General features: G+C 37.4%; 1 protein-coding gene across 3 annotated transcripts in view; it reads left to right on the plus strand.

The window, feature by feature from the left end:
- cmah (cytidine monophospho-N-acetylneuraminic acid hydroxylase) overlaps window positions 1-21,273 on the plus strand; it is a 58,700-nt gene that overhangs the window by 385 nt on the left and 37,042 nt on the right. For 2 of the 3 annotated variants that reach the window (XM_017493771.2, XM_053688037.1), the window contains exon 1: window positions 2,633-2,790. The exons of the other annotated variant lie outside the window; for it this stretch is intronic. The gene's annotated coding sequence lies outside the window, so the exon portion shown is untranslated. Of the gene's footprint in view, window positions 1-2,632; window positions 2,791-21,273 lie in introns of those variants that run through there. 3 annotated transcript variants of the gene reach the window in all.

The following is a 21,273-nucleotide window of genomic DNA, read 5'->3' on the forward strand; positions in this document are numbered from 1 at the left end:
TACATGTACATAGACCTTGTAATGTGCTCTAGAGAGCAGATATACTGAGGCTGTAAACAGCTGTATTAAAGTCGTTGTGTGCCATGACACAAAGATGGCTGTCGTATTTAAAGCAGGTAAAATACATTTTAAAAACTGTTGGTTTTGCAGTCAGTCACCCAAAAAAAGAGAAGAATTTAAAGCAGCAGTCAACTTTACAATTACTGGACCACTCGAGATGGATTGACTCAAATGTGACTTGACTCGACTTGACTAATACGTGGTGGTTTCTATAGCAACAGCACGTTCACAGGGACGTGTACAGCGGATGCGCCACATAAAAAAATTGTTGACATGCTAATGTTGCCTGTAAGGAGATGTTTCTGTAACATTTATGGACGGAGGCTCACAATCAGACAATCTGACAATCTCACAATCAGACAATCAGACAATCTCACAATCAGACAATCTCACAATCAGACAATCTCACAATCAGACAATCAGACAATCTCACAATCAGACAATCTCACAGACAATCAGACAATCTCACAATCAGACAATCCCACAATCAGACAATCTCACAATCAGACAATCTCACAATCAGACAATCTCACAATCAGACAATCAGAGGTAAAGCTGTATTGTCAGGACAGGAGTTTACACTACTTTGCGGTTTCGTTGTAACACGACAAGCTGCGTTTTTTGTCTCATTAACTTGAAGAGAGGGAATAGAGAGATAATAGAGAGAATAGAGAGAGAGAATAAAGAGAGAGAATAGAGAGAGAGAATAGAGAGAGGGAATAGAGAGAGAGAATAGAGAGAGAGAATAGAGAGAGGGAATAGAGAGAGGGAATAGAGAGAGGGAATAGAGAGAGAATAGAGAGAGAGAATAGAGAGAGGGAATAGAGAGGGAGAATAAAGAGAGAGAATAGAGAGAGAGAATAGAGAGAGAGAATAGAGAGAGGGAATAGAGAGAGGGAATAGAGAGGGAGAATAAAGAGAGAGAATAGAGAGAGAATAGAGAGAGAGAATAGAGAGAGAGAATAGAGAGAGGGAATAGAGAGAGAGAATAGAGAGAGGGAATAGAGAGAGAATAGAGAGAGAGAATAGAGAGAGGGAATAGAGAGAGAATAGAGAGAGAGAATAGAGAGAGGGAATAGAGAGAGAGAATAGAGAGAGAATAGAGAGAGAGAATAGAGAGAGAATAGAGAGAGAATAGAGAGAGGGAATAGAGAGGGAGAATAAAGAGAGAGAATAGAGAGAGAATAGAGAGAGAGAATAGAGAGGGAGAATAAAGAGAGAGAATAGAGAGAGAGAATAGAGAGAGGGAATAAAGAGAGAGAATAGAGAGAGAGAATAGAGAGAGAATAGAGAGAGAGAATAGAGAGAGGGAATAGAGAGAGAATAGAGAGAGGGAATAGAGAGGGAGAATAGAGAGAGGGAATAGAGAGAGGGAATAGAGGGAGAGAATAGAGAGAGGGAATAGAGAGAGGGAATATAGAGAGGGAATAGAGAGAGAGAATAGAGAGAGAGAATAGAGAGAGGGAATAGAGAGAGAATAGAGAGAGGGAATAGAGAGGGAGAATAGAGAGAGGGAATAGAGAGAGGGAATAGAGGGAGAGAATAGAGAGAGGGAATAGAGAGAGGGAATATAGAGAGGGAATAGAGAGAGAGAATAGAGAGAGAGAATAGAGAGAGGGAATAAAGAGAGAGAATAGAGAGAGAGAATAGAGAGGGAGAATAGAGAGAGGGAATAGAGAGAGGGAATAGAGGGAGAGAATAGAGAGAGGGAATAGAGAGAGGGAATATAGAGAGGGAATAGAGAGAGAGAATAGAGAGAGGGAATAAAGAGAGAGAATAGAGAGAGGGAATAGAGAGAGGGAATAGAGAGAGGGAATAAAGAGAGAGAATAGAGAGAGGGAATAGAGAGAGGGAATAAAGAGAGAGAATAGAGAGGGAGAATTAAAAGAGGGATGGTGTTTATAGCTGCTATAACGTAAGTGACATCAGGAGTTAACTCAATTCACAAACAGTAAATGTAACTATAAACAGATAAAAATGACGGCTTGTCACTGTTTAATAAAGAAATAAAAATGTTGGGGACGCTCTGTTAGAGGAAGAGAATTAACTTCAGGGTGATCACAGTAGCTCACAGTATTCATTATCGTACAGAGTACACAATACAAAGATACACCCCAGTGGAGGAAGTTCAGCTTTGTTTGTGTAGGACGTTTAACAATGGATTTTGTCCTAAAGCAGCTTTACAGAAATAAAGAAGCACAGGATGTAGAAGAATTTTTGAGATAAGAGCAGCTGCAGTATTGCAGGTCTCCTCTCAGTGTACGCAGTTCCATAATCCCCAAAAATAGAAATCATAATTTACCATGAAGTCCCCAAATGCGACATCTGCAAGCGTTGATTTGTTTGATATTTGCTAAATAAGAAGTGAGAGGAAACAGGAATAAACGACTGGGTCAGAATCAGACCTGCGAGGACAGAAGTAGAGTTTTACTGCTGTGACTTCTCCTTATTGAAACTTCAGCATTTTACTCTATACATAAAATTATTTATTATAGTTTGTTCATCCTAAATACATCTATACATGGCAAAATACAGAGTCAACACACACGCATGCGCGCGCACACACACACACACATATGCACACGCACAAACACTCAGACACACACACTCATGCGCACACACGCACACACAGACCCATGTGCACACAGACCTGCACACACATACACAGGACTTGTGGTCAGAGACAGAAGAATGTTTGACTGAGTGACTCCTCAACTGTGTTCATTAAAGGTAAACGTTTTTTACTCACTTTAAGCTCGCAGTCACGTTTGTATTTAGGGTAGTGAGTGTTTTAGGAGTGTGTAAGTGTATGAGTGTAAGTGTGTATGAGTGTGTAACTGTATGAGTGTGTAAGTGTATGAGTGTGTAAGTGTGTAAGTGTATGAGTGTGTAAGTGTATGAGTGTGTAAGTGTGTAAGTGTATGAGTGTGTAACTGTATGAGTGTGTAAGTGTGTAAGTGTATGAGTGTGTAAGTGGATTAGTGTGTAAGTGTGTAAGTGTATGAGTGTGTAAGTGTATGAGTGTGTAAGTGTGTAAGTGTATGAGTGTGTAAGTGTATGAGTGTGTAAGTGTATGTGTGTGTGAGTGTATGTGTGTGTAAGTGTATGTGTGTGTGAGTGTATGTGTGTGTAAGTGTATGTGTGTGTAAGTGTATGAGTGTGTAAGTGTATGAGTGTGTAAGTGTATGAGTGTGTAAGTGTGTAAGTGTATGTGTGTGTAAGTGTATGTGTGTGTAAGCGTATGAGTGTGTGAGTGTGTAAGTGTATGAGTGTGTAAGTGTGTAAGTGTATGAGTGTGTAAGTGTATGAGTGTGTAAGTGTGTAAGTGTATGTGTGTGTAAGTGTGTGAGTGTGTAAGTGTATGAGTGTGTAAGTGTATAAGTGTGTAAGTGTATGAGTGTGTAAGTGTGTAAGTGTGTAAGTGTATGAGTGTGTAAGTGTATGAGTGTGTAAGTGAGTAAGTGTGTAAGTGTAAGTGTGTAAGGGTATGAGTGTGTAAGTGTGTGAGTGTGTAAGTGTGTAAGGGTATGTGTGTGTAAGTGTGTGAGTGTGTAAGTGTATGTGTGTAAGTGTATGTGTGTGTAAGTGTATGAGTGTATAAGTGTGTAAGTGTGTAAGTGTATGAGTGTGTAAGTGTATGTGTGTGTAATTGTATGTGTGTGTTAGTGTATGAGTGTGTAAGTGTTTAAGTGTGTAAGTGTATAAGTGTGTAAGTGTATGAGTGTGTAAGTGTATGAGTGTGTAAGTGTATGTGTGTGTAATTGTATGTGTGTGTTAGTGTATGAGTGTGTAAGTGTTTAAGTGTGTAAGTGTATAAGTGTGTAAGTGTATGAGTGTGTAAGTGAGTAAGTGTGTAAGTGTATGTGTGTGTAAGTGTATGAGTGTGTAAGTGTTTAAGTGTATGAGTGTGTAAGTGTGTAAATGTATGAGTGTGTAAGTGTGTAAGTGTATGAGTGTGTAAGTGTATGTGTGTGTAAGTGTATGAGTGTGTAAGTGTTTAAGTGTATGAGTGTGTAAGTGTGTAAATGTATGAGTGTGTAAGTGTGTAAGTGTATGAGTGTGTAAGTGTGTAAGTGTATGAGTGTGTAAGTGTATGAGTGGTTAAGTGTATGAGTGTGTAAGTGTATGAGTGTGTAAGTGTATGAGTGTGTAAGTGTATGTGTGTGTAAGTGTATGTGTGTGTAAGTGTGTAAGTGTATGAGTGTGTAAGTGTGTAAGTGTATGAGTGTGTAAGTGTGTAAGTGTATGAGTGTGTAAGTGTGTAAGTGTATGAGTGTGTAAGTGTATGAGTGTGTAAATGTATGCGTGTGTAAGTGTGTGTAAGTGTATAAGTGTGTAAGTGTGTAAGTGTATGTGTGTGTAAGTGTATGAGTGTGTAAGTGTGTATGAGTGTGTAAGTGTATGAGTGTATAAGTGTGTAAGTGTGTAAGTGTATGAGTGTGTAAGTGTGTAAGTGTATGTGTGTGTAAGTGTATGAGTGTGTAAGTGTATGAGTGTGTAAATGTATGAGTGTGTAAGTGTGTGTAAGTGTATAAGTGTGGAAGTGTGTGAGTGTATGAGTGTGTAAGTGTATGAGTGTGTAAGTGTGTAAGTGTATGAGTGTGTAAGTGTATGAGTGTGTAAGTGTGTAAGTGTATGAGTGTGTAAGTGTGTAAGTGTATGAGTGTGTAAGTGTATGAGTGTGTAAGTGTATGTGTGTGTAAGTGTGTAAGTGTATGAGTGTGTAAGTGTGTAAGTGTATGAGTGTGTAAGTGTATGAGTGTATAAGTGTGTAAGTGTGTAAGTGTGTGAGTGTGTAAGTGTGTAAGTGTATGTGTGTGTAAGTGTATGAGTGTATAAGTGTGTAAGTGTGTAAGTGTATGTGTGTAAGTGTGTGAGTGTATGAGTGTGTAAGTGTATGAGTGTGTAAGTGTGTAAGTGTATGAGTGTGTAAGTGTATGAGTGTGTAAGTGTATGAGTGTATGAGTGTGTAAGTGTATGAGTGTGTAAGTGTGTAAGTGTATGAGTGTGTAAGTGTGTAAGTGTATGAGTGTGTAAGTGTATGAGTGTGTAAGTGTATGTGTGTGTAAGTGTGTAAGTGTATGAGTGTGTAAGTGTGTAAGTGTATGAGTGTGTAAGTGTATGAGTGTATAAGTGTGTAAGTGTGTAAGTGTATGTGTGTGTAAGTGTATGAGTGTATGAGTGTGTAAGTGTGTAAGTGTATGTGTGTGTAAGTGTATGAGTGTATGAGTGTGTAAGTGTATGAGTGTGTAAGTGTGTAAGTGTGTGAGTGTGTAAGTGTGGAAGTGTATGAGTGTGTAAGTGTATGAGTGTATAAGTGTGTAAGTGTGTAAGTGTATGTGTGTAAGTGTGTGAGTGTATGAGTGTGTAAGTGTATGAGTGTGTAAGTGTGTAAGTGTATGAGTGTGTAAGTGTATGAGTGTGTAAGTGTATGAGTGTATGAGTGTGTAAGTGTATGAGTGTGTAAGTGTGTAAGTGTATGAGTGTGTAAGTGTGTAAGTGTATGAGTGTGTAAGTGTATGAGTGTGTAAGTGTATGTGTGTGTAAGTGTGTAAGTGTATGAGTGTGTAAGTGTGTAAGTGTATGAGTGTGTAAGTGTATGAGTGTATAAGTGTGTAAGTGTGTAAGTGTATGTGTGTGTAAGTGTATGAGTGTATGAGTGTGTAAGTGTGTAAGTGTATGTGTGTGTAAGTGTATGAGTGTATGAGTGTGTAAGTGTATGAGTGTGTAAGTGTGTAAGTGTATGAGTGTGTAAGTGTATGAGTGTGTAAGTGTATGAGTGTGTAAGTGTGTAAGTGTATGAGTGTGTAAGTGTGTAAGTGTATGAGTGTGTAAGTGTGTAAGTGTATGAGTGTGTAAGTGTATGTGTGTGTAAGTGTGTAAGTGTATGAGTGTGTAAGTGTGTAAGTGTATGAGTGTGTAAGTGTATGAGTGTATAAGTGTGTAAGTGTATAAGTGTATGAGTGTGTAAGTGTATGTGTGTGTAAGTGTATGAGTGTGTAAGTGTATGAGTGTGTAAGTGAGTAAGTGTGTAAGTGTATGAGTGTGTAATTGTATGTGTGTGTTAGTGTATGAGTGTGTAAGTGTGTAAGTGTATGAGTGTGTAAGTATATGTGTGTGTAAGTGTATGAGTGTGTAAGTGTATGAGTGTGTAAGTGTGTAAGTGTGTAAGTGTATGAGTGTGTAAGTGTGTAAGTGTGTAAGTGTATGAGTGTGTAAGTGTGTAAGTGTGTAAGTGTATGAGTGTGTAAGTGTGTAAGTGTGTAAATGTATGAGTGTGTAAGTGTGTAAGTGTATGAGTGTGTAAGTGTATGAGTGTATAAGTGTGTAAGTGTATGAGTGTATAAGTGTGTAAGTGTGTAAGTGTATGTGTGTAAGTGTGTGAGTGTATGAGTGTGTAAGTGTATGAGTGTGTAAGTGTGTAAGTGTATGAGTGTGTAAGTGTATGAGTGTGTAAGTGTATGAGTGTATGAGTGTGTAAGTGTATGAGTGTGTAAGTGTGTAAGTGTATGAGTGTGTAAGTGTGTAAGTGTATGAGTGTGTAAGTGTATGAGTGTGTAAGTGTATGTGTGTGTAAGTGTGTAAGTGTATGAGTGTGTAAGTGTGTAAGTGTATGAGTGTGTAAGTGTATGAGTGTATAAGTGTGTAAGTGTGTAAGTGTATGTGTGTGTAAGTGTATGAGTGTATGAGTGTGTAAGTGTATGAGTGTGTAAGTGTGTAAGTGTATGAGTGTGTAAGTGTATGAGTGTGTAAGTGTATGAGTGTGTAAGTGTGTAAGTGTATGAGTGTGTAAGTGTGTAAGTGTATGAGTGTGTAAGTGTGTAAGTGTATGAGTGTGTAAGTGTATGAGTGTGTAAGTGTATGTGTGTGTAAGTGTGTAAGTGTATGAGTGTGTAAGTGTGTAAGTGTATGAGTGTGTAAGTGTATGAGTGTATAAGTGTGTAAGTGTATAAGTGTATGAGTGTGTAAGTGTATGTGTGTGTAAGTGTATGAGTGTGTAAGTGTATGAGTGTGTAAGTGTATGAGTGTGTAAGTGTATGAGTGTGTAAGTGAGTAAGTGTGTAAGTGTATGAGTGTGTAATTGTATGTGTGTGTTAGTGTATGAGTGTGTAAGTGTGTAAGTGTATGAGTGTGTAAGTATATGTGTGTGTAAGTGTATGAGTGTGTAAGTGTATGAGTGTGTAAGTGTGTAAGTGTATGAGTGTGTAAGTGTGTAAGTGTGTAAGTGTATGAGTGTGTAAGTGTGTAAGTGTATGAGTGTGTAAGTGTGTAAGTGTGTAAATGTATGAGTGTGTAAGTGTGTAAGTGTATGAGTGTGTAAGTGTGTAAGTGTGTAAATGTATGAGTGTGTAAGTGTGTGTAAGTGTATGAGTGTGTAAGTGTGTAAGTGTGTAAGTGTATGAGTGTGTAAGTGTGTAAGTGTGTAAGTGTATGAGTGTGTAAGTGTGTAAGTGTATAAGTGTGTAAGTGTATGAGTGTGTAAGTGTGTAAGTGTATGAGTGTGTAAGTGAGTAAGTGTGTAAGTGTATGAGTGTGTAAGTGTATGTGTGTGTAAGTGTATGAGTGTGTAAGTGTTTAAGTGTATGAGTGTGTAAGTGTGTAAATGTATGAGTGTGTAAGTGTGTAAGTGTATGAGTGTGTAAGTGTATGTGTGTGTAAGTGTATGAGTGTGTAAGTGTTTAAGTGTATGAGTGTGTAAGTGTGTAAATGTATGAGTGTGTAAGTGTATGAGTGTGTAAGTGTATGAGTGTATGAGTGTGTAAGTGTATGAGTGTGTAAGTGTATGAGTGTGTAAGTGTATGAGTGTGTAAGTGTATGAGTGTGTAAGTGTATGAGTGTGTAAGTGTTTAAGTGTATGAGTGTATGAGTGTGTAAGTGTATGAGTGTGTAAGTGTATGAGTGTATGAGTGTATGAGTGTATGAGTGTGTAAGTGTATGAGTGTGTAAGTGTATGAGTGTATGAGTGTGTAAGTGTATGAGTGTGTAAGTGTGTAAGTGTATGAGTGTGTAAGTGTGTAAGTGTATGAGTGTGTAAGTGTATGAGTGGTTAAGTGTATGAGTGTGTAAGTGTATGAGTGTGTAAGTGTGTAAGTGTATGAGTGTGTAAGTGTATGAGTGTGTAAGTGTGTACGTGTATGTGTGTGTAAGTGTATGAGTGTGTAAGTGTGTAAGTGTATGAGTGTGTAAGTGTGTATGAGTGTGTAAGTGTGTAAGTGTATGAGTGTGTAAGTGTGTAAGTGTATGAGTGTGTAAGTGTATGAGTGTGTAAGTGTATGTGTGTGTAAGTGTGTAAGTGTATGAGTGTGTAAGTGTGTAAGTGTATGAGTGTGTAAGTGTGTAAGTGTATGAGTGTGTAAGTGTATGTGTGTGTAAGTGTATGAGTCTGTAAGTGTGTAAGTGTATGTGTGTGTAAGTGTATGAGTGTGTAAGTGTGTAAGTGTATGAGTGTGTAAGTGTGTATGAGTGTGTAAGTGTGTAAGTGTATGAGTGTGTAAGTGTGTAAGTGTATGAGTGTGTAAGTGTGTAAGTGTATGAGTGTGTAAGTGTATGAGTGTGTAAGTGTATGTGTGTGTAAGTGTGTAAGTGTATGAGTGTGTAAGTGTGTAAGTGTATGAGTGTGTAAGTGTGTAAGTGTATGAGTGTGTAAGTGTGTAAGTGTATGAGTGTGTAAGTGTATGAGTGTGTAAATGTATGCGTGTGTAAGTGTGTGTAAGTGTATAAGTGTGTAAGTGTGTAAGTGTATGTGTGTGTAAGTGTATGAGTGTGTAAGTGTGTATGAGTGTGTAAGTGTATGAGTGTATAAGTGTGTAAGTGTGTAAGTGTATGAGTGTGTAAGTGTGTAAGTGTATGTGTGTGTAAGTGTATGAGTGTGTAAGTGTATGAGTGTGTAAATGTATGAGTGTGTAAGTGTGTGTAAGTGTATAAGTGTGGAAGTGTGGAAGTGTATGAGTGTGTAAGTGTATGAGTGTGTAAGTGTGTAAGTGTATGAGTGTGTAAGTGTATGAGTGTGTAAGTGTATGAGTGTATGAGTGTGTAAGTGTATGAGTGTGTAAGTGTGTAAGTGTATGAGTGTGTAAGTGTGTAAGTGTATGAGTGTGTAAGTGTATGAGTGTGTAAGTGTATGTGTGTGTAAGTGTGTAAGTGTATGAGTGTGTAAGTGTGTAAGTGTATGAGTGTGTAAGTGTATGTGTGTGTTAGTGTATGAGTGTGTAAGTGTGTAAGTGTATGAGTGTGTAAGTATATGTGTGTATGTGTGTGTAAGTGTATGAGTCTGTAAGTGTGTAAGTGTGTAAGTGTATGTGTGTGTAAGTGTATGAGTGTGTAAGTGTGTATGAGTGTGTAAGTGTATGAGCGTGTAAGTGTGTAAGTGTATAAGTGTGTAAGTGTATGAGTGTGTAAGTGTGTATGAGTGTGTAAGTGTGTAAGTGTATAAGTGTATGAGTGTGTAAGTGTATGAGTGTGTAAGTGTATGAGTGTGTAAGTGTATAAGTGTGTAAGTGTATGAGTGTGTAAGTGTATGAGTGTGTAAGTGTGTAAGTGTATGAGTGTGTAAGTGTATGAGTGTGTAAGTGTATGAGTGTATGAGTGTGTAAGTGTGTAAGTGTAAGTGTGTAAGTGTATGAGTGTGTAAGTGTGTAAGTGTGTAAGTGTATGAGTGTGTAAGTGTGTAAGGGTATGAGTGTGTAAGTGTATGTGTGTGTAAGTGTATGTGTGTAAGTGTATGTGTGTGTAAGTGTATGAGTGTAAGTGTATGTGTGTGTAAGTGTATGTGTGTAAGTGTATGTGTGTGTAAGTGTATGAGTGTATAAGTGTGTAAGTGTGTAAGTGTATGAGTGTGTAAGTGTGTAAGTGTATGTGTGTGTAAGTGTATGAGTGTGTAAGTGTGTAAGTGTATGTGTGTGTAAGTGTATGAGTGTGTAAGTGTGTAAGTGTATGAGTGTGTAAGTGTATGAGTGTATAAGTGTGTAAGTGTATGTGTGTGTAAGTGTATGAGTGTATAAGTGTGTAAGTGTGTAAGTGTATGAGTGTGTAAGTGTGTAAGTGTATGTGTGTGTAAGTGTATGAGTGTGTAAGTGTATGTGTGTGTAAGTGTATGAGTGTGTAAGTGTGTAAGTGTATGAGTGTGTAAGTGTATGAGTGTGTAAGTGTTTAAGTGTATGAGTGTGTAAGTGTGTAAGTGTATGAGTGTGTAAGTGTATGAGTGTGTAAGTGTATAAGTGTGTAAGTGTATGTGTGTATAAGTGTGTAAGTGTGTAAGTGTATGTGTGTGTAAGTGTATGAGTGTGTAAGTGAGTAAGTGTGTAAGTGTATGAGTGTGTAATTGTATGTGTGTGTTAGTGTATGAGTGTGTAAGTGTATGAGTGTGTAAGTGTGTATGTGTATGAGTGTGTAAGTGTATAAGTGTGTAAGTGTGTAAGTGTATGTGTGTGTAAGTGTATGAGTGTGTAAGTGTGTAAGTGTATGAGTGTATGAGTGTGTAAGTGTATGAGTGTGTAATTGTATGTGTGTGTTAGTGTATGAGTGTGTAAGTGTGTAAATGTATGAGTGTGTAAGTGTTTAAGTGTATGAGTGTGTAAGTGTGTAAATGTATGAGTGTGTAAGTGTGTAAGTGTATGAGTGTGTAAGTGTGTAAGTGTATGAGTGTGTAAGTGTATGAGTGTGTAAGTGTATGAGTGTATAAGTGTGTAAGTGTATGAGTGTGTAAGTGTGTAAGTGTATGAGTGTGTAAGTGTGTAAGTGTATGTGTGTGTAAGTGTATGAGTGTGTAAGTGTTTAAGTGTATGAGTGTGTAAGTGTGTAAGTGTATGTGTGTGTAAGTGTGTAAGTGTATGTGTGTGTTAGTGTATGAGTGTGTAAGTGTTTAAGTGTATGAGTGTGTAAGTGTGTAAGTGTATGAGTGTGTAAGTGTATAAGTGTGTAAGTGTATAAGTGTATGAGTGTGTAAGTGTGTAAGTGTATGTGTGTGTAAGTGTGTAAGTGTATGTGTGTGTTAGTGTATGAGTGTGTAAGTGTTTAAGTGTATGAGTGTGTAAGTGTGTAAGTGTATGTGTGTGTAAGTGTATGAGTGTGTAAGTGTGTAAGTGTATGAGTGTGTAAGTGTATGAGTGTGTAAGTGTATGAGTGTGTAATTGTATGTGTGTGTTAGTGTATGAGTGTGTAAGTGTGTAAATGTATGAGTGTGTAAGTGTGTAAGTGTATGAGTGTGCAAGTGTGTAAGTGTATGAGCGTGTAAGTGTGTAAGTGTATGAGTGTGTAAGTGTATGAGTGTGTAAGTGTGTAAGTGTATGAGTGTGTAAGTGTATGTGTGTGTAAGTGTATGTGTGTGTAAGTGTATAAGTGTATGAGTGTGTAAGTGTATGAGTGTATGAGTGTGTAAGTGTATGAGTGTATGAGTGTGTAAGTGTATGAGTGTGTAAGTGTATGTGTGTGTAAGTGTATGTGTGTGTAAGTGTATGAGTGTGTAAGTGTATGTGTGTGTAAGTGTATGAGTGTGTAAGTGTGTAAGTGTGTGTGTGTGTAAGTGTATGAGTGTGTAAGTGTGTAAGTGTATGAGTGTGTAAGTGTATAAGTGTATGAGTGTGTAAGTGTGTAAGTGTATGAGTGTGTAAGTGTGTAAGTGTATGTGTGTGTAAGTGTATGAGTGTGTAAGTGTGTAAGTGTATGAGTGTGTAAGTGTGTAAGTGTATGAGCGTGTAAGTGTATAAGTGTATGAGTGTGTAAGTGTATGTGTGTGTAAGTGTGTAAGTGTGTAAGTGTATGAGTGTGTAAGTGTGTAAGTGTATAAGTGTATGAGTGTGTAAGTGTATGAGTGTGTAAGTGTATAAGTGTGTAAGTGTGTAAGTGTATGAGTGTGTAAGTGTGTAAGTGTATAAGTGTATGAGTGTGTAAGTGTATGAGTGTGTAAGTGTATAAGTGTGTAAGTGTGTAAGTGTATGAGTGTGTAAGTGTATAAGTGTATGAGTGTATAAGTGTGAGTGTGTAAGTGTATAAGTGTGTAAGTGTGTAAGTGTGTAAGTGTATGAGTGTGTAAGTGTGTAAGTGTATAAGTGTATGAGTGTGTAAGTGTATGAGTGTGTAAGTGTATAAGTGTGTAAGTGTGTAAGTGTATGAGTGTGTAAGTGTGTAAGTGTATAAGTGTGTAAGTGTATGAGTGTGTAAGTGTGTAAGTGTATGAATGTGTAAGTGTGTAAGTGTGTAAGTGTATGAGTGTGTAAGTGTGTAAGTGTGTGAGTGTATGAGTGTGTAAGTGTATGTGTGTGTAAGTGTGTGAGTGTGTAAGTGTGTAAGTGTATGAGTGTGTAAGTGTGTGAGTGTGTAAGTGTATGTGTGTAAGTGTGTGAGTGTGTGAGTGTATGAGTGTGTGAGTGTGTAAGTGTATGAGTGTGTAAGTGTGTAAGTGTATGTGTGTGTAAGTGTATGAGTGTGTAAGTGTTTAAGTGTATGAGTGTGTAAGTGTGTAAGTGTATGTGTGTGTAAGTGTGTAAGTGTATGTGTGTGTTAGTGTATGAGTGTGTAAGTGTTTAAGTGTATGAGTGTGTAAGTGTGTAAGTGTATGAGTGTGTAAGTGTATAAGTGTGTAAGTGTATAAGTGTATGAGTGTGTAAGTGTATGTGTGTGTAAGTGTATGAGTGTGTAAGTGTGTAAGTGTATGAGTGTGTAAGTGTATGAGTGTGTAAGTGTGTAAGTGTATGAGTGTGTAAGTGTATGAGTGTGTAAGTGTATGAGTGTATGAGTGTGTAAGTGTATGAGTGTGTAAGTGTGTAAGTGTATGAGTGTGTAAGTGTGTAAGTGTATGAGTGTGTAAGTGTATGAGTGTGTAAGTGTATGTGTGTGTAAGTGTGTAAGTGTATGAGTGTGTAAGTGTGTAAGTGTATGAGTGTGTAAGTGTATGTGTGTGTTAGTGTATGAGTGTGTAAGTGTGTAAGTGTATGAGTGTGTAAGTATATGTGTGTATGTGTGTGTAAGTGTATGAGTCTGTAAGTGTGTAAGTGTGTAAGTGTATGTGTGTGTAAGTGTATGAGTGTGTAAGTGTGTATGAGTGTGTAAGTGTATGAGCGTGTAAGTGTGTAAGTGTATAAGTGTGTAAGTGTATGAGTGTGTAAGTGTGTATGAGTGTGTAAGTGTGTAAGTGTATAAGTGTATGAGTGTGTAAGTGTATGAGTGTGTAAGTGTATGAGTGTGTAAGTGTATAAGTGTGTAAGTGTATGAGTGTGTAAGTGTATGAGTGTGTAAGTGTGTAAGTGTATGAGTGTGTAAGTGTATGAGTGTGTAAGTGTATGAGTGTATGAGTGTGTAAGTGTGTAAGTGTAAGTGTGTAAGTGTATGAGTGTGTAAGTGTGTAAGTGTGTAAGTGTATGAGTGTGTAAGTGTGTAAGGGTATGAGTGTGTAAGTGTATGTGTGTGTAAGTGTATGTGTGTAAGTGTATGTGTGTGTAAGTGTATGAGTGTAAGTGTATGTGTGTGTAAGTGTATGTGTGTAAGTGTATGAGTGTATAAGTGTGTAAGTGTGTAAGTGTATGAGTGTGTAAGTGTGTAAGTGTATGTGTGTGTAAGTGTATGAGTGTGTAAGTGTGTAAGTGTATGTGTGTGTAAGTGTATGAGTGTGTAAGTGTGTAAGTGTATGAGTGTGTAAGTGTATGAGTGTATAAGTGTGTAAGTGTATGTGTGTGTAAGTGTATGAGTGTATAAGTGTGTAAGTGTGTAAGTGTATGAGTGTGTAAGTGTGTAAGTGTATGTGTGTGTAAGTGTATGAGTGTGTAAGTGTATGTGTGTGTAAGTGTATGAGTGTGTAAGTGTGTAAGTGTATGAGTGTGTAAGTGTATGAGTGTGTAAGTGTTTAAGTGTATGAGTGTGTAAGTGTGTAAGTGTATGAGTGTGTAAGTGTATGAGTGTGTAAGTGTATAAGTGTGTAAGTGTATGTGTGTATAAGTGTGTAAGTGTGTAAGTGTATGTGTGTGTAAGTGTATGAGTGTGTAAGTGAGTAAGTGTGTAAGTGTATGAGTGTGTAATTGTATGTGTGTGTTAGTGTATGAGTGTGTAAGTGTATGAGTGTGTAAGTGTGTATGTGTATGAGTGTGTAAGTGTATAAGTGTGTAAGTGTATAAGTGTATGTGTGTGTAAGTGTATGAGTGTGTAAGTGTGTAAGTGTATGAGTGTATGAGTGTGTAAGTGTATGAGTGTGTAATTGTATGTGTGTGTTAGTGTATGAGTGTGTAAGTGTGTAAATGTATGAGTGTGTAAGTGTTTAAGTGTATGAGTGTGTAAGTGTGTAAATGTATGAGTGTGTAAGTGTGTAAGTGTATGAGTGTGTAAGTGTGTAAGTGTATGAGTGTGTAAGTGTATGAGTGTGTAAGTGTATGAGTGTATAAGTGTGTAAGTGTATGAGTGTGTAAGTGTGTAAGTGTATGAGTGTGTAAGTGTGTAAGTGTATGTGTGTGTAAGTGTATGAGTGTGTAAGTGTTTAAGTGTATGAGTGTGTAAGTGTGTAAGTGTATGTGTGTGTAAGTGTGTAAGTGTATGTGTGTGTTAGTGTATGAGTGTGTAAGTGTTTAAGTGTATGAGTGTGTAAGTGTGTAAGTGTATGAGTGTGTAAGTGTATAAGTGTGTAAGTGTATAAGTGTATGAGTGTGTAAGTGTGTAAGTGTATGCGTGTGTAAGTGTGTAAGTGTATGTGTGTGTTAGTGTATGAGTGTGTAAGTGTTTAAGTGTATGAGTGTGTAAGTGTGTAAGTGTATGTGTGTGTAAGTGTATGAGTGTGTAAGTGTGTAAGTGTATGAGTGTGTAAGTGTATGAGTGTGTAAGTGTATGAGTGTGTAATTGTATGTGTGTGTTAGTGTATGAGTGTGTAAGTGTGTAAATGTATGAGTGTGTAAGTGTGTAAGTGTATGAGTGTGCAAGTGTGTAAGTGTATGAGCGTGTAAGTGTGTAAGTGTATGAGTGTGTAAGTGTATGAGTGTGTAAGTGTGTAAGTGTATGAGTGTGTAAGTGTATGTGTGTGTAAGTGTATGTGTGTGTAAGTGTATAAGTGTATGAGTGTGTAAGTGTATGAGTGTATGAGTGTGTAAGTGTATGAGTGTATGAGTGTGTAAGTGTATGAGTGTATGAGTGTGTAAGTGTATGAGTGTGTAAGTGTATGTGTGTGTAAGTGTATGTGTGTGTAAGTGTATGAGTGTGTAAGTGTATGTGTGTGTAAGTGTATGAGTGTGTAAGTGTGTAAGTGTGTGTGTGTGTAAGTGTATGAGTGTGTAAGTGTGTAAGTGTATGAGTGTGTAAGTGTATAAGTGTATGAGTGTGTAAGTGTGTAAGTGTATGAGTGTGTAAGTGTGTAAGTGTATGTGTGTGTAAGTGTATGAGTGTGTAAGTGTGTAAGTGTATGAGTGTGTAAGTGTGTAAGTGTATGAGCGTGTAAGTGTGTAAGTGTATAAGTGTATGAGTGTGTAAGTGTATAAGTGTATGAGTGTGTAAGTGTATGTGTGTGTAAGTGTGTAAGTGTGTAAGTGTATGAGTGTGTAAGTGTGTAAGTGTATAAGTGTATGAGTGTGTAAGTGTATGAGTGTGTAAGTGTATAAGTGTGTAAGTGTGTAAGTGTATGAGTGTGTAAGTGTGTAAGTGTATAAGTGTATGAGTGTGTAAGTGTATGAGTGTGTAAGTGTATAAGTGTGTAAGTGTGTAAGTGTATGAGTGTGTAAGTGTATAAGTGTATGAGTGTATAAGTGTGAGTGTGTAAGTGTATAAGTGTGTAAGTGTGTAAGTGTGTAAGTGTATGAGTGTGTAAGTGTGTAAGTGTATAAGTGTATGAGTGTGTAAGTGTATGAGTGTGTAAGTGTATAAGTGTGTAAGTGTGTAAGTGTATGAGTGTGTAAGTGTATGAGTGTGTAAGTGTGTAAGTGTATGAATGTGTAAGTGTGTAAGTGTGTAAGTGTATGAGTGTGTAAGTGTGTAAGTGTGTGAGTGTATGAGTGTGTAAGTGTATGTGTGTGTAAGTGTGTGAGTGTGTAAGTGTGTAAGTGTATGAGTGTGTAAGTGTGTGAGTGTGTAAGTGTATGTGTGTAAGTGTGTGAGTGTGTGAGTGTATGAGTGTGTGAGTGTGTAAGTGTATGAGTGTGTAAGTGTGTAAGTGTATGTGTGTGTAAGTGTATGAGTGTGTAAGTGTTTAAGTGTATGAGTGTGTAAGTGTGTAAGTGTATGTGTGTGTAAGTGTGTAAGTGTATGTGTGTGTAAGTGTATAAGTGTGTAAGTGTATAAGTGTATGAGTGTGTAAGTGTATGTGTGTGTAAGTGTATGAGTGTGTAAGTGTGTAAGTGTATGAGTGTGTAAGTGTATGAGTGTGTAAGTGTGTAAGTGTATGAGTGTGTAAGTGTATGAGTGTGTAAGTGTATGAGTGTATGAGTGTGTAAGTGTATGTGTGTGTAAGTGTATGAGTGTGTAAGTGTGTAAGTGTATGAGTGTGTAAGTGTATGAGTGTGTAAGTGTATGAGTGTGTAATTGTATGTGTGTGTTAGTGTATGAGTGTGTAAGTGTGTAAATGTATGAGTGTGTAAGTGTGTAAGTGTATGAGTGTGCAAGTGTGTAAGTGTATGAGTCTGTAAGTGTGTAAGTGTATGTGTGTGTAAGTGTGTAAGTGTATGAGTGTGTAAGTGTATGAGTGTGTAAGTGTGTAAGTGTATGAGTGTGTAAGTGTATGTGTGTGTAAGTGTATGTGTGTGTAAGTGTATAAGTGTATGAGTGTGTAAGTGTATGAGTGTATGAGTGTGTAAGTGTATGAGTGTATGAGTGTGTAAGTGTATGAGTGTATGAGTGTGTAAGTGTATGAGTGTGTAAGTGTATGTGTGTGTAAGTGTATGTGTGTGTAAGTGTATGAGTGTGTAAGTGTATGTGTGTGTAAGTGTATGAGTGTGTAAGTGTGTAAGTGTGTAAGTGTATGTGTGTGTAAGTGTATGAGTGTGTAAGTGTGTAAGTGTATGAGTGTGTAAGTGTATAAGTGTATGAGTGTGTAAGTGTGTAAGTGTATGAGTGTGTAAGTGTGTAAGTGTATGTGTGTGTAAGTGTATGAGTGTGTAAGTGTGTAAGTGTATGAGTGTGTAAGTGTGTAAGTGTGTAAGTGTATGTGTGTGTAAGTGTATGAGCGTGTAAGTGTGTAAGTGTATAAGTGTATGAGTGTGTAAGTGTATAAGTGTATGAGTGTGTAAGTGTATGTGTGTGTAAGTGTGTAAGTGTGTAAGTGTATGAGTGTGTAAGTGTATGAGTGTGTAAGTGTATAAGTGTGTACGTGTGTAAGTGTATGAGTGTGTAAGTGTGTAAGTGTATAAGTGTATGAGTGTGTAAGTGTGAGTGTGTAAGTGTATAAGTGTGTAAGTGTGTAAGTGTATAAGTGTATGAGTGTGTAAGTGTATGAGTGTGTAAGTGTATAAGTGTGTAAGTGTGTAAGTGTATGAGTGTGTAAGTGTGTAAGTGTGTAAGTGTGTAAGTGTGTAAGTGTATGAGTGTGTAAGTGTATAAGTGTGTAAGTGTATAAGTGTGTAAGTGTGTAAGTGTATGAGTGTGTAAGTGTGTAAGTGTATAAGTGTGTAAGTGTATGAGTGTGTAAGTGTGAGTGTGTAAGTGTATAAGTGTGTAAGTGTGTAAGTGTGTAAGTGTATAAGTGTATGAGTGTGTAAGTGTATGAGTGTGTAAGTGTGTAAGTGTATGAGTGTGTAAGTGTGTAAGTGTATAAGTGTGTAAGTGTATGAGTGTATAAGTGTGAGTGTGTAAGTGTATAAGTGTGTAAGTGTGTAAGTGTGTAAGTGTATAAGTGTATGAGTGTGTAAGTGTATGAGTGTGTAAGTGTATAAGTGTGTAAGTGTGTAAGTGTATGAGTGTGTAAGTGTGTAAGTGTATAAGTGTGTAAGTGTATGAGTGTGTAAGTGTGTAAGTGTATGAATGTGTAAGTGTGTAAGTGTGTAAGTGTATGAGTGTGTAAGTGTGTAAGTGTGTGAGTGTATGAGTGTGTAAGTGTATGTGTGTGTAAGTGTGTGAGTGTGTAAGTGTGTAAGTGTATGAGTGTGTAAGTGTGTGAGTGTGTAAGTGTATGTGTGTAAGTGTGTGAGTGTGTGAGTGTATGAGTGTGTGAGTGTGTAAGTGTATGAGTGTGTAAGTGTGTAAGTGTATGTGTGTGTAAGTGTATGAGTGTGTAAGTGTTTAAGTGTATGAGTGTGTAAGTGTGTAAGTGTATGTGTGTGTAAGTGTGTAAGTGTATGTGTGTGTTAGTGTATGAGTGTGTAAGTGTTTAAGTGTATGAGTGTGTAAGTGTGTAAGTGTATGAGTGTGTAAGTGTATAAGTGTGTAAGTGTATAAGTGTATGAGTGTGTAAGTGTATGTGTGTGTAAGTGTATGAGTGTGTAAGTGTGTAAGTGTATGAGTGTGTAAGTGTATGAGTGTGTAAGTGTGTAAGTGTATGAGTGTGTAAGTGTATGAGTGTGTAAGTGTATGAGTGTATGAGTGTGTAAGTGTATGTGTGTGTAAGTGTATGAGTGTGTAAGTGTGTAAGTGTATGAGTGTGTAAGTGTATGAGTGTGTAAGTGTATGAGTGTGTAATTGTATGTGTGTGTTAGTGTATGAGTGTGTAAGTGTGTAAATGTATGAGTGTGTAAGTGTGTAAGTGTATGAGTGTGCAAGTGTGTAAGTGTATGAGCGTGTAAGTGTGTAAGTGTATGAGTGTGCAAGTGTGTAAGTGTATGAGTCTGTAAGTGTGTAAGTGTATGTGTGTGTAAGTGTGTAAGTGTATGAGTGTGTAAGTGTATGAGTGTGTAAGTGTGTAAGTGTATGAGTGTGTAAGTGTATGTGTGTGTAAGTGTATGTGTGTGTAAGTGTATAAGTGTATGAGTGTGTAAGTGTATGAGTGTATGAGTGTGTAAGTGTATGAGTGTATGAGTGTGTAAGTGTATGAGTGTATGAGTGTGTAAGTGTATGAGTGTGTAAGTGTATGTGTGTGTAAGTGTATGTGTGTGTAAGTGTATGAGTGTGTAAGTGTATGTGTGTGTAAGTGTATGAGTGTGTAAGTGTGTAAGTGTGTAAGTGTATGTGTGTGTAAGTGTATGAGTGTGTAAGTGTGTAAGTGTATGAGTGTGTAAGTGTATAAGTGTATGAGTGTGTAAGTGTGTAAGTGTATGAGTGTGTAAGTGTGTAAGTGTATGTGTGTGTAAGTGTATGAGTGTGTAAGTGTGTAAGTGTATGAGTGTGTAAGTGTGTAAGTGTGTAAGTGTATGTGTGTGTAAGTGTATGAGCGTGTAAGTGTGTAAGTGTATAAGTGTATGAGTGTGTAAGTGTATAAGTGTATGAGTGTGTAAGTGTATGTGTGTGTAAGTGTGTAAGTGTGTAAGTGTATGAGTGTGTAAGTGTATGAGTGTGTAAGTGTATAAGTGTGTAAGTGTGTAAGTGTATGAGTGTGTAAGTGTGTAAGTGTATAAGTGTATGAGTGTGTAAGTGTGAGTGTGTAAGTGTATAAGTGTGTAAGTGTGTAAGTGTATAAGTGTATGAGTGTGTAAGTGTATGAGTGTGTAAGTGTATAAGTGTGTAAGTGTGTAAGTGTATGAGTGTGTAAGTGTGTAAGTGTGTAAGTGTATGAGTGTGTAAGTGTATAAGTGTGTAAGTGTATAAGTGTGTAAGTGTGTAAGTGTATGAGTGTGTAAGTGTGTAAGTGTATAAGTGTGTAAGTGTATGAGTGTGTAAGTGTGAGTGTGTAAGTGTATAAGTGTGTAAGTGTGTAAGTGTGTAAGTGTATAAGTGTATGAGTGTGTAAGTGTATGAGTGTGTAAGTGTGTAAGTGTATGAGTGTGTAAGTGTGTAAGTGTATAAGTGTGTAAGTGTATGAGTGTATAAGTGTGAGTGTGTAAGTGTATAAGTGTATAAGTGTGTAAGTGTGTAAGTGTGTAAGTGTATAAGTGTATGAGTGTGTAAGTGTATGAGTGTGTAAGTGTATAAGTGTGTAAGTGTGTAAGTGTATGAGTGTGTAAGTGTGTAAGTGTATAAGTGTGTAAGTGTATGAGTGTGTAAGTGTGTAAGTGTATGAATGTGTAAGTGTGTAAGTGTGTAAGTGTATGAGTGTGTAAGTGTGTAAGTGTGTGAGTGTATGAGTGTGTAAGTGTATGTGTGTAAGTGTGTGAGTGTGTAAGTGTGTAAGTGTATGAGTGTGTAAGTGTGTGAGTGTGTAAGTGTATGTGTGTAAGTGTATGAGTGTGTGAGTGTATGAGTGTGTAAGTGTGTAAGTGTATGTGTGTGTAACTGTGTGAGTGTGTGAGTGTGTAAGTGTGTATGTGTGTGAGTGTGTAAGTGTGTAAGTGTATGTGTGTGTAAGTGTGTGAGTGTGTAAGTGTGTAAGTGTATGAGTGTGTAAGTGTATGTGTGTGTAAGTGTATGTGTGTGTAAGTGTATGTGTGTGTAAGTGTATGTGTGTGTAAGTGTATGTGTGTGTAAGTGTGTAAGTGTATGAGTGTGTAAGTGTGTAAGTGTATGTGTGTGTAAGTGTATGAGTGTGTAAGTGTATGTGTGTGTAAGTGTATGTGTGTGTAAGTGTATGTGTGTGTAAGTGTATGTGTGTGTAAGCGTATGAGTGTGTGAGTGTGTAAGTGTATGAGTGTGTAAGTGTGTAAGTGTATGTGTGTGTAAGTGTGTGAGTGTGTGAGTGTGTAAGTGTGTAAGTGTATGTGTGTGTAAGTGTGTGAGTGTGTAAGTGTGTGAGTGTGTAAGTGTATGTGTGTGTAAGTGTATGAGTGTGTAAGTGTGTAAGTGTATGTGTGTGTAAGTGTGTGAGTGTGTAAGTGTGTAAGTGTATGTGTGTGTAAGTGTATGAGTGTGTAAGTGTATGTGTGTGTAAGCGTATGAGTGTGTGAGTGTGTAAGTGTATGAGTGTGTAAGTGTGTAAGTGTATGTGTGTGTAAGTGTGTGAGTGTGTGAGTGTGTAAGTGTGTAAGTGTATGAGTGTGTAAGTGTATGTGTGTGTAAGTGTATGTGTGTGTAAGTGTATGTGTGTGTAAGTGTATGAGTGTGTAAGTGTGTAAGTGTATGTGTGTGTAAGTGTATGTGTGTGTAAGTGTATGTGTGTGTAAGCGTATGAGTGTGTGAGTGTGTAAGTGTATGAGTGTGTAAGTGTGTAAGTGTATGTGTGTGTAAGTGTGTGAGTGTGTAAGTGTGTAAGTGTATGAGTGTGTAAGTGTATGTGTGTGTAAGCGTATGAGT

This window comes from Ictalurus punctatus, chromosome 19, assembly GCF_001660625.3.
Source record: "Ictalurus punctatus breed USDA103 chromosome 19, Coco_2.0, whole genome shotgun sequence".
NCBI classification, from domain to species: Eukaryota; Metazoa; Chordata; class Actinopteri; order Siluriformes; family Ictaluridae; genus Ictalurus; species Ictalurus punctatus.